At 34.2% G+C, this 10,717-nt stretch overlaps 1 pseudogene; it reads right to left on the reverse strand.

Moving 5' to 3' along the window:
* Positions 1 to 638: 638 nt before the first annotated feature.
* LOC133202170 (secernin-2-like) lies at positions 639 to 9,788 on the reverse strand (annotated as a pseudogene).
* Between the last annotated feature and the right edge of the window lie 929 nt (positions 9,789 to 10,717).

The raw sequence follows: 10,717 nt of genomic DNA on the forward strand, positions 1-10,717 counted from the left end.
ATCTGGAGCAGAGCAAACACAGACCACAAAAAACATCAGAAGTGGGATCCGTTGCCATGGAGGAGTAAGCATCCCCTGCAAACTGGCCACACCTACCATGTGCTCCTTGTCATGATCGGAAAAAACGGAAAAATCCGTAGATCATTCATTGTCTATATAATGGACTAACAATTAGTATGAAAAAACGTCAGTCTAAATTTGATTTAATGATAGTTCGTATTTGCCGACAAGGTCATTGTATCGACCACAAAACTAGCAAAATGATGACGTTAAACGAGACTGTTGATATCCTTGTTTCATCAACTTGCTTGTTAATAGTTTGCCACCTTTTTTGAAATTGTTCATATATAGAGCATGCTCTTACGTATCGAATCAACTGAGAGATAAAAACCAAAATAATCGACAAAACGAACAAAACTGCAAAAAAAATGAAAACGATACTTTGATTTATTAAAACGACATTTATAATTGTTTTTATGTTTTCAGCAGTACATTCATACATACATACATACATACATACATACATACATACATATATACGTTATTTTTTTATGCATGCAAACTTAAGTAGCTATTTCAATGAAGATAATGAAAAAAAAAAAAAAGATTTCAAGTTGATTACATTAGAGAAAATGAAATTAATAAAAATATGCAAGAGATAAACCTTGATCCGCGCTGTTATTTAGAAGATCACATCCTGTCCTGCGTCGTGCTACCGGATCTACACAACCAAGACTTGTGGGGAATTCTGCTCCAACAGCCAGAGAAAAATCTACAGGGCCCTTTTATTATGACAAATGCCCTAATGCCACACTTTGTTCTTGTAAATTTGATGACGTCATATCATATTCCGTAGAAATGGACAGACAACTTGATATATTATAGGCACCTTCTGACAAAAAGGTATGTTTTAGTTGAACTGATCATTCAATCAGACGAAAATTTTATTTAATCGATGATTTAAAGAATTTTTTCACATTTTTTTCTTCTGAATGTAAGAATCAGAACCTTTACCCCTGATTTGTTTAGCGACCCAGAACTTCCCGGCGCATTCTATCACCCAAGCCTCGTTTCTGTCTGTGACGAGGAAGACCCCGCATTAAAGTAAAGAGTTCTCTCTGTCTATGTCCCAACTTGTCCATATTGGTCAATCAGTGACGTAACAACATCCACACTGTTCTTAGCTGAACTGGATCTCTCTAAAATCAACCTGAAAGATTTTTTTTTTTCAAATCGTTAAATTGAGATTTGAATATTTTGTTTATAAATGAGGTAATACATAAATCAAAACCAATCTATGTTACATCTTAAAAATAATATTTGCTTGCCCTCTCCCGACTCGGGTAAACAAAATGGTCGGTGGGTAGATGGGATAATTTTTTTTTTCTTAGAAAATTTTAAAATTCAAAATTTGGTTTAAGGAATGAGAAAATTCGGAAATAAAAAGAAAAAAAAGTATCGTTTCCTGGAGGTTAAAAAAAGTTTTGAGCTAGGTCACTTTTAGCCAGTCGCGGTCGGGAGAGGGCAAACAAACAATCTTTTATAGATGGTCTGATCTAATACGTATTCTTAGCATTTAAGAGTTTTCTCTCTCCCAAACCCATTTTTACAGGTTTGTCATTCACTGCATATTACTGCTTATAAAGAAATTTGGGATCTGCAGTCCAGTTTGCTTCTAAAGAAACACACACCTACACACACAAAAAATACAAACGATTCTGAAGTAATTTGTATCATTTTTGTTTAGCCTTTACATCAGTGCATTCTCACAACTGAATTTTATAACTCCCCTTGTCCTTATTTTGGGGTACCAGAAAATTCGCCTTAAGGTCTTCCATATGCAAAATTGTTTTAGATATCTGTTAGCGACAGACCTGTAGGTTCCAACATGTAGGCTACCCAATATCCTGTAATACCCCTGGCCACCTGATTACCTTCGAGTCACCTCCTTGTTACAATTATTCACGTAGCTAGTAAACCTCTGTACCACCTGTAAATAGTTACCTTGTGAGGTCTGGTGAAGTGAGCACTTTGTTGTCTGCGCCGGAAAGTTTTGTACAGACGGAAGTGTATTCTGCGCAGACTCCTTGATCGTTTGCGCCCATATCCCCCCCCCCCCCCCATGATCCAACAGACTGACTGAGAATATCAGCATAGGTGTGTGGAACGTGTTCGATCTCAAATGTGTGGTCTAATAAAGAAAAGGAGCACTACTGTAACCCTGCAGAGTAATAATACTTTAGTTACATAAAAATATTCTGCTAATTATAATATGTCATCCAATGATTGAATCTTTGGAAGAAAACCCGTCTCATTTTAAAGACGATTTTGTCGACGTTACTGATTTCTTCGTTATTCTGTGTTGTAATTGGATGGTATTCTAAGTGTCAATAAAACGCTAATTTGTCGATGTCCTTGACTGGTTTGTTTTCCAGTGTGTTGAGATTTGGTGGTTTTTTTTTATTAGTGTCAATTTGCCCAAATGTGAATGGAGAATTGAAAATCTTTCAACAGTATTATTGATATTGAGAAGATCTTTCTTCAAATAACAATAAGGTTTTTCTGAAAATCTTAAAAAAAAAAACAAACAAAAAAAAAAAAAAACAGAACTAAAGTAGAGTGACTAACTTATTCAAAAGTTTGTCAAATGTTGTTCTGTCCACCAGTCTATAGGTCTGGGTCTTTTTTTTATTTTAAACTTCTTCTCCGGCACCATCCGGGAAAGCATTCAAGTTTGTCATTGTTTAGATGTAAGTTATGACTTGAACATACTTTAACTTATACTGCACCACGATGCTAATACGTCATTGGTAACTTAGATTGTTGATGAGAAAACTTTTTCAATCATTCCACAGTACAAATTTGACCAACCATTCTACGTGGCCAGGTTTTTACTGAATTTGAATCTCATGTTTTCTAAATTAGAAATTAAAATTCATACAGAAGAAAGATTTTTAAAAATCTCATTCTGCATTTAAAATTGACTAAATATCTCCTCTCTCAATATATCCGAAAAAATAGCTCTCAGATTGAATGAATTATAGAATTAGGTTAACCAAAACATTTTTATTCCGATAAAAAAGGGCTGAAAATTTCTGGTGGCTCGAATGAAAATTAACGCATTCTAGTTTCAATGATATCGGTCTACACGTTGACCTCTGTCTGTGATTAAGAACTAGGTCACTCTGATAGTGACAACTTCGCAAATCTAATGATTTTGATCGTACTAGGTATATAGTGTGAGGAATGATCGAGAGGAAAAATACATCCTTTCATAGTTTTGACCAGATCGTCAACAAAATTTATTTGAATCTTCTGTTTCCCAAATGTTTAATCTGTTCCATTCTAATGTGTTACAGATGGAGAAAATTCAAAGAGAAACTTGGTCAAAATAAAATCTCCCTCCAACTGATTATGATTATATTATATAATGCTCGGTAATACATAAGATTGTAGAAAATCTATTTGCTTAATGACCATGAGAATATGAGAGTAGAGGAGACTGGATGCATTTAAATATTCGTTTGTTTTTTTTTTTTTAGAATAAACCTTGACTTTACACAGCTAGCTTAAGGACTCCCATACTTACATCAGCCAATGCAGAGGTTCGGGAAAGCTATTATGACGTCACGTTAAAACAATACAGATGAATCACGATGAATAAATACATGTTCTTTTTAAAACATACTCAATTACTTCCGTTTCTCATAAATATTATAAAGATAATTGGATGTGCAACTTATATTGCCAAAATAGCACTTAGAGTATGTAGAATGAAAGCCATCTTGATCTCCCTGTACTTACTGAGATGACGTCATTTCTTACTTTGACACGCAGTTTCTCTGTACTTGAGGCGTGGATCAAGCTTTTATCGTGGCTCGTAAAAATAAAAATAAATACGAAACAAGCTTAATTTGACCAAAATAAAGACATATTGTAAAATATATTTGTAAGACTCCAAAGTCCGATGGTGACGCCAAAGTCGATGGTCTCGCCAAACCCTGGTGGTCTGCGCCAAACCCCGATGGTTTGATGTCGGTACGGACGCCAAAGTCCGATGGCTCGTTTTCTATGAGACGCGCTGCGCTAAAGTCCGTTGGTCTGACACGCCAAAGTCCGATGGTGCGGAAAAACAATCAACGTTGATGACGTCACAATATTCCGACGTCAATCCTTGATGCCGTCGTCCTGCATTTAAAAGCCCTCAGTTCAGTATTCATCCTCGCATACAATTTTACTGCTTTTGCTTATTGCTTGCACCCACTAGAGATATTAGGGTTAGTCCTCGCACACCACTCGACTGATTAGGGTTAGTCCTTGCTTCACACCAACCCGAGAGATTTAGGGTTTGTCCTCGCACACTAGTCCAGTGATTAGGGTTAGTCTCGCACCCACCCAAGATATCTAGGTTATAGTTGTTACACACTTTTCGAGCGATTAGGGTTAGTTTCGCACCTATCCGAGAGATTAGGGTTAGTTTTCGCATAATAATATTTATTTATACTTATTTAACGTAGGTCGTTGGGTTGGTGACCTTTTAAAATTGCTCGAAAACATACCATGAAAATTACATATATGAATCTCCTACTTTTGTTGTACATTCTCTGAAAATTTTATGAAATTCGTGCACATCGTTTTTGCGTTATTAAATCCCAAACATGTCATCATTGTCGTAACATTTTTGACGTTATTCTATTGAATTCTATAGGGGAAACGTCATTTTTTTACTTGTTTTCTGGAAAGATTTATTTTCAAAAAATCTCAGTAACTTTTAAATGGTGCAGACGAAATTGTTTCCCTTTTGGTCATTTCACACAGAGATGATTTGAGAAAAAAATATGTAAAAAAGTTGATATGTCTTCGAGTTAGTTTTCTCGTAATTTAAATGCGAATAATTGCTTTTACATTGCAAAATGTAACATTTTTAAGAATGACGTATATCACGACGTCACGCTTGATATAAAGTGCAGAAAAACAAAAAGAAGAAAGAAATTTATGTTTATATATATTTAATGTAAAATTTCTATTTAAATTTAGCACAGATGTATGAATTATGTAACAATGTATCTTGTCTGAAACACCTTGTTGAAACTGTAAGAAAGAAGGCTGAAGGGGGAGACTTGCAGGTGCAGTACTCCTAGCGTGATTCAGAGACTTTTTTCTTACAAGAATGGGGGGGGGGTATTAATTAGAGAATCAAATTAGAAAAAAAAAGTTCAAAATTTTATGACAAGTAAGAAAATGAGTAATCACCAAAACGTTAAGGAGGAGAAATGGTGTCTGAGTGGTTAGGTACAACGTACTCATGATAGTACTGTACTATCATTTAGGAGCAAATGTGGTAGGGAATGAGTATAGTAAATAATCTGTTTTCACCAAATACATATCTGTTCTCTGTAGAGTTGAAATGTTATATGTTATATGTCCAATTTTCTCCCAAATCAAAGACTAATTTTCGTTTTATTTTGCTTGATATAAATCCTAAATAAGTAATCTTCACGAGCAACAGCTGAAGTGCTAACAAATAGACTTTTTCTTAATTCAATACTTACATGTATCAACTAAGTTTGGACCTCCAACACACTTGTATTCTTTATGTAATTTGCTATCAATGCCTGTGATACGTATATCAGATGCTTTCAATGACGCGTACATACGAAATTTTCACATTAGTAATGCTTATACGAGTACACACGCCGCATACTACAGCTGCTATTTTAACAGTATGTCGCTGTGGTATCTTCCAAATAAATCCCATTCTGTTGGTAAATTAAAAAAAAGATACCAAGAACTATTCGTGTTTTGTATGAAAAGATCACAAATTCACTTTCGTCATTTTTTGAGCGTCCGATTTTTCATTCTCGACACCGTTTGATAATGTCAAGGTATTTGCAAAACATGGTGTTATAATATTTCAAAGGATTTAGCCTTTGATGAACGGTTTTTAAGATAGGAAGATACATATAGGAACATAGGATGCAAATTTTAGTTCGGGGGGGGGGGGGGGGAGGGGGGAGGGATTGGGCAACCTAACAGATACAGACAAGTTTAAACATCACTGCCTGAATTCTCTATACATATCTGTATTTATACGGTGCATTTACACTGCATTCCTCGCCGTTTTTATTCTTTACTCGGTTTTTCGCATACAAATGGGGGATACCTCCCAAACTTTTACCTTTATTATATTTTTAAATACTTCTGAAAAGAATTTTTAAAAAAGCCATCGGACGAAACAATTTGAGGGAGGTAAATGGAGAAGAAAATCTAAAAATTAATTCTATCTTGCCTTATCAACAGGCTACAATTAACTACGCAGATTTTTTTTTCAATTTATAGGGCAACTTGCTCTACCAGGAAAGCAAATTAGATGAAATCTGAAGTTAACAGCATTGTAAGCTGTTACTTATAGAAGGTCTGTGTCGTTTTTATGCTTTATGCTTCATACCTGAGCAGTTTTTCAGTTGTGATATAGATATACATGTATTTTTAAAATTTCCTTTTAAAAAATAAAGTTTAAACTTTGATATAAAAGCTGTAATTGCGGTTGTTTATATAATGACGGTTTATCAGTGTAACAAATAAAAATACGTCAAAGGAAAAAAAATAATCATGCAGTTTACACTTGTTCAGTTGTTCCATATCTTTGTGTGATACTGTTGTGGTCTCAATGTGATGATAAATAAACGCTTTCTAACGCTTTCGATTTTCGAACTTAAAAAAAAAACGTTAAGAAGTTTTCTATCTGTGATAACTTCAGTTTGTTGTATTGAAGAGTTTGAAAGATGTCTTCCTCGTTGTGACGTCATAATCAGATGTGCACAAGAAAGTCGCCCAAATCATATAAATTGCGTACATAGTTTTAACGACGTCAGCAAACCCGCGACCTACGTTAAGACCTTGGCATGGCGCGGCATTGCAGTTTGGCGCAGTAGTACTATGACGTTACAAACGTCAATCGTTTTTCGGCACCATCGGACTTTGACATGTCGAACCATCGGGGTTTGGCGCAGACCATCGGACTTTGGCGCGACCATCGGACTTTGGAGTCCCATAGCACTTTGGAGTCCTACATATTAATCCACATTTTATTGTCAAACTAAATTGATAATGTGTAGACTTTATATATAGACGCAGGGAACACATTTTTACAGCAATATGCTAGAATGGGGTCCAGCCCCTCGAAAATATCAAAAGTTCAACAATATCCGCTTTACTAAAAATTCTGAGCTTTTAAACACGTGTAGCTATTATTCCTACTATTCTAAAAAGTGCTGGGAGCTGTTTGTGCACTGTTTATTAATTCCGTAATGTAACATTATTCAAATGCGTAATACATCTATGTCTGGAGTTTATAAAAAGACGGCTTAATTTTACACAATTCCCGAGCATGAGGAAGTTGCTCCCAGCACTTTTCAGGTTAAGAAATTTGTCTCAAACAAAACAGAATAAATTTTATAGCGAAAAAATACTCGTATATCGTTGAACTTTTACGATCTTTGTAGTATATATATATATGTTATAATTTTAAACCTGTCACGTGACAAACAGCTGATGTAAGCGATGTCGCTTTGGCCGAACTTCAGCAGAGACCCTCTATATACAAATGCAAACACCACAATTCACATTCATCAAAATTAATGCTGTTAAAATTGTATTTATTTTCTCTGAATATATTTAGTCGTATATTTCATGGGCGTCCTTAACCTAGTTACGTACTTCCGGATGTATGGTTTGCAGCTTCGCATTAGATTACTTACTGTATGTCCGTCGGTGGTAGGTTGTACTTTTTACCGAAAATCACACAAAATTACTGAAACAAAAAAAGGTGTAGAAAAATCAAAGACTTATTTTCGAAATAACTTTGAATTCCAATGGTTACCAATTGCGCTCACTTAAGCAGACGCATTTTTGTATTCATATGAAGAAGAATTTATTCACAATCTGATGCACGAGAAAAAGAAAACTCGTTGTTGCCTTCAACCCGACATTTAGATATATCGACAACGTATTATCAGTTAACAATAGTTACTTCCATCCATATGTCGACACAATATGTCCCTCTGAGCTTGAAATAAAAGACACCAAAGAGTCTGACACGTATGTTTCATATTTGGATATTTTACTAGAAAAAGACGTAAATGTTAATCTAACAACAGAGTTTTATGATGAAAGTGAAGACTTAAACCATTCAGTCGTAAACTTCCCATACATATGCAGCAATATACCCTCATCAGCTGCATATGGAATTTATATCTCTCACGTCGACGTCAAATACAATCTATCATTAAGTCAAATGCTGACTGACGTTATTCATACTAATTGTAAGGCCATTATCTACAGTGTACACACTGAATTCTCGACGGATTTTTCCGTTATTTCCCGATAATTACAAGGAGCACATGGCAGTTGTGACCGGTCGGCAGCGGGATGCTCACTCTCCATGATACCTTATCCCGCATGTGATGTTATTGAAGGTCCGAGTATGCTCTGCTCCCGATTTGTATTGTTTAAATGGACTTTGCGCTTAAACACTGTTCGTTATTTTCAATTATTTCATTTAAAAGACACATGGGGATATGTTTTCCAGACAATACAAGCAGTCACTCAACAATTCTATGACTTTGAAGCCTATGGAAGACGTACGAACATAGACATTATCAAAGCTAATAAAAGTTTTGTGTTTCATTTAGAGGATACCTTAAAGACGTATCTGATTTTACAGAATATAATCAAAATATTTATTTTTTTTAATCACGTTTTTTCCAGCGACCTATTTTAGAAACAAACAATACGACTCTATCTAATGGCAGGTTACGTCTGTTTGCGGGAGGGGGGGGGGCGTGTTTGTTTGTTTTATTTGTTTGTTTTTTTTTAATTATTATTTTTTTTTTTTGTCTTTTTTGTATTTTTTTCTTGAAACAAAAATTTCAGAAATATATACGCTTAATACTAACTTATATATTGATTTTCCTTATACAAATATATCTACGCTAAAATGTGGTAAGTCTTTTATTTTCATGAATACCAAACTATTTGTTGAAAGATTACGTAATCTTAAGAAAAACTTTATAGGACTTAGTACACTGCATGTGTACATTACGCTTTAAAACAGATAAAAAAAATGTGATCATCTAGTTCAGTGGGGATTGTAAATATCGGCTAATCCATTTTTTTCTTATAGATAAAAATACCGTCAGTGCCGTTTGATAGTCGTCATGGTGAATGAAAACAATGTAGACGATGTGATAATGTTATTGCCGACATTGCGTTGTTAACACTGTCTACATTGCAATGTCGACAATATCGATTTGATAAAGTAAACTGGACATGTATGGGATGTGTCACTCAAACGCGTCCCGAAATTCGTAGTTTCAATAACTTCCAGATAAAATAATTTTTTATCATATTCCCGTGTGAAAAGCTAATGCAACATATGAGTCATGATAATATACGGAAAATTTGAGAAAATATTAGCTTCAAATCTGTGTTTATGTCCCTTTAAAGTATTGGTAGACTTTTACAAATTTCTGTACCGAACTATTTGTTGAAAGATGAATTTCTCTCTAGAATAAACTTTATTTGACTTAGCATACTGCATGTGCACAACAGCTATAAAATCTTATCATCTAGTTCAATGGGGTTGTAAATCAAGTCTTGTCACAGCTTTGTTATATAAAAAACATACCATCATTGCCGATCTCAATAGTTGATAGGCGTCTGATCCGAATTTTTCCTGTTACAATGATTATCACTTTGTACAAAATGTTCTTAATCTTAGTAACCATGCCCTCAATATTTTTCTCATGGATTATATTCCTAGAATCTGTAAGTATTTTAATAGTATTTAAGGATATAGATCATATAAAATCTACAGCAAGATTTTTGAAGACCAGGTACAGCTTAAAACAGCTGAAAAAATCAATAAAGTAACGCCATTATCACATAATATATTAGCACGAAGAGCATTGTTAATATTGCTAAATAGGAGAGTATTAAGGCGGAAAATTGACGTCTACTGTTTCTTTATTACAGGAATCAAAACGGGAGAAACAAATATTTAATATAGTTTAACATTAAATGCGGTAAATTTATGTAATACGCAGTTATGTTAAGGCTGTCCAACGGTTTAATACATGCATTAAAATGTACATTTTATTTTGAGCTAGATCTATGTATGAACTTGTGGTTAAGCTGTGATGGGAGTTTAAGGGAAAGAAGGACCTTTAGCTGAAAAAATACTTGTCATTTAATTTTTTTAACATTTTGTATATTTCTTATTAAGTATGTCACACATATCTTAAAGCAGTTATATCATTAGGTTTCTAACCTTATTTTAGAGATATTGATTGACAAATATTATGGAGTTTTAATTCTCCATGTTTCCGGGCTCATTACTTTTTCCATAATTGGATTTTTAAAGCATAAATAAAAAATATGTGAGTGAACATGTATCTTTCAAAATATTTCAGAGTATGAATTGGATTTAAAATTCGAAAAGGCAAGTTTCATCTATCACACTGGATAGGGAAAATTACGAACTTTTTAAGACAACTTAAACAACAAAAAACGTAATTTACAAAAAATCCTATCATTCAATATTTTTAAATTTACGTTGAAATGCAAGTCCTTCAAATTAGTGATTAACTGTAAAAATTTCGAACGGTGAAGCTGACCTCAATATTGCACAGGGCATCGTTAAAGACGACATAAGCAG

This window comes from Saccostrea echinata, unplaced genomic scaffold (genome assembly GCF_033153115.1).
Source record: "Saccostrea echinata isolate AGI-Se365-2 ecotype Australia unplaced genomic scaffold, CSIRO_AGI_Sech_v1 ptg000046l, whole genome shotgun sequence".
Taxonomy (NCBI): Eukaryota; Metazoa; Mollusca; class Bivalvia; order Ostreida; family Ostreidae; genus Saccostrea; species Saccostrea echinata.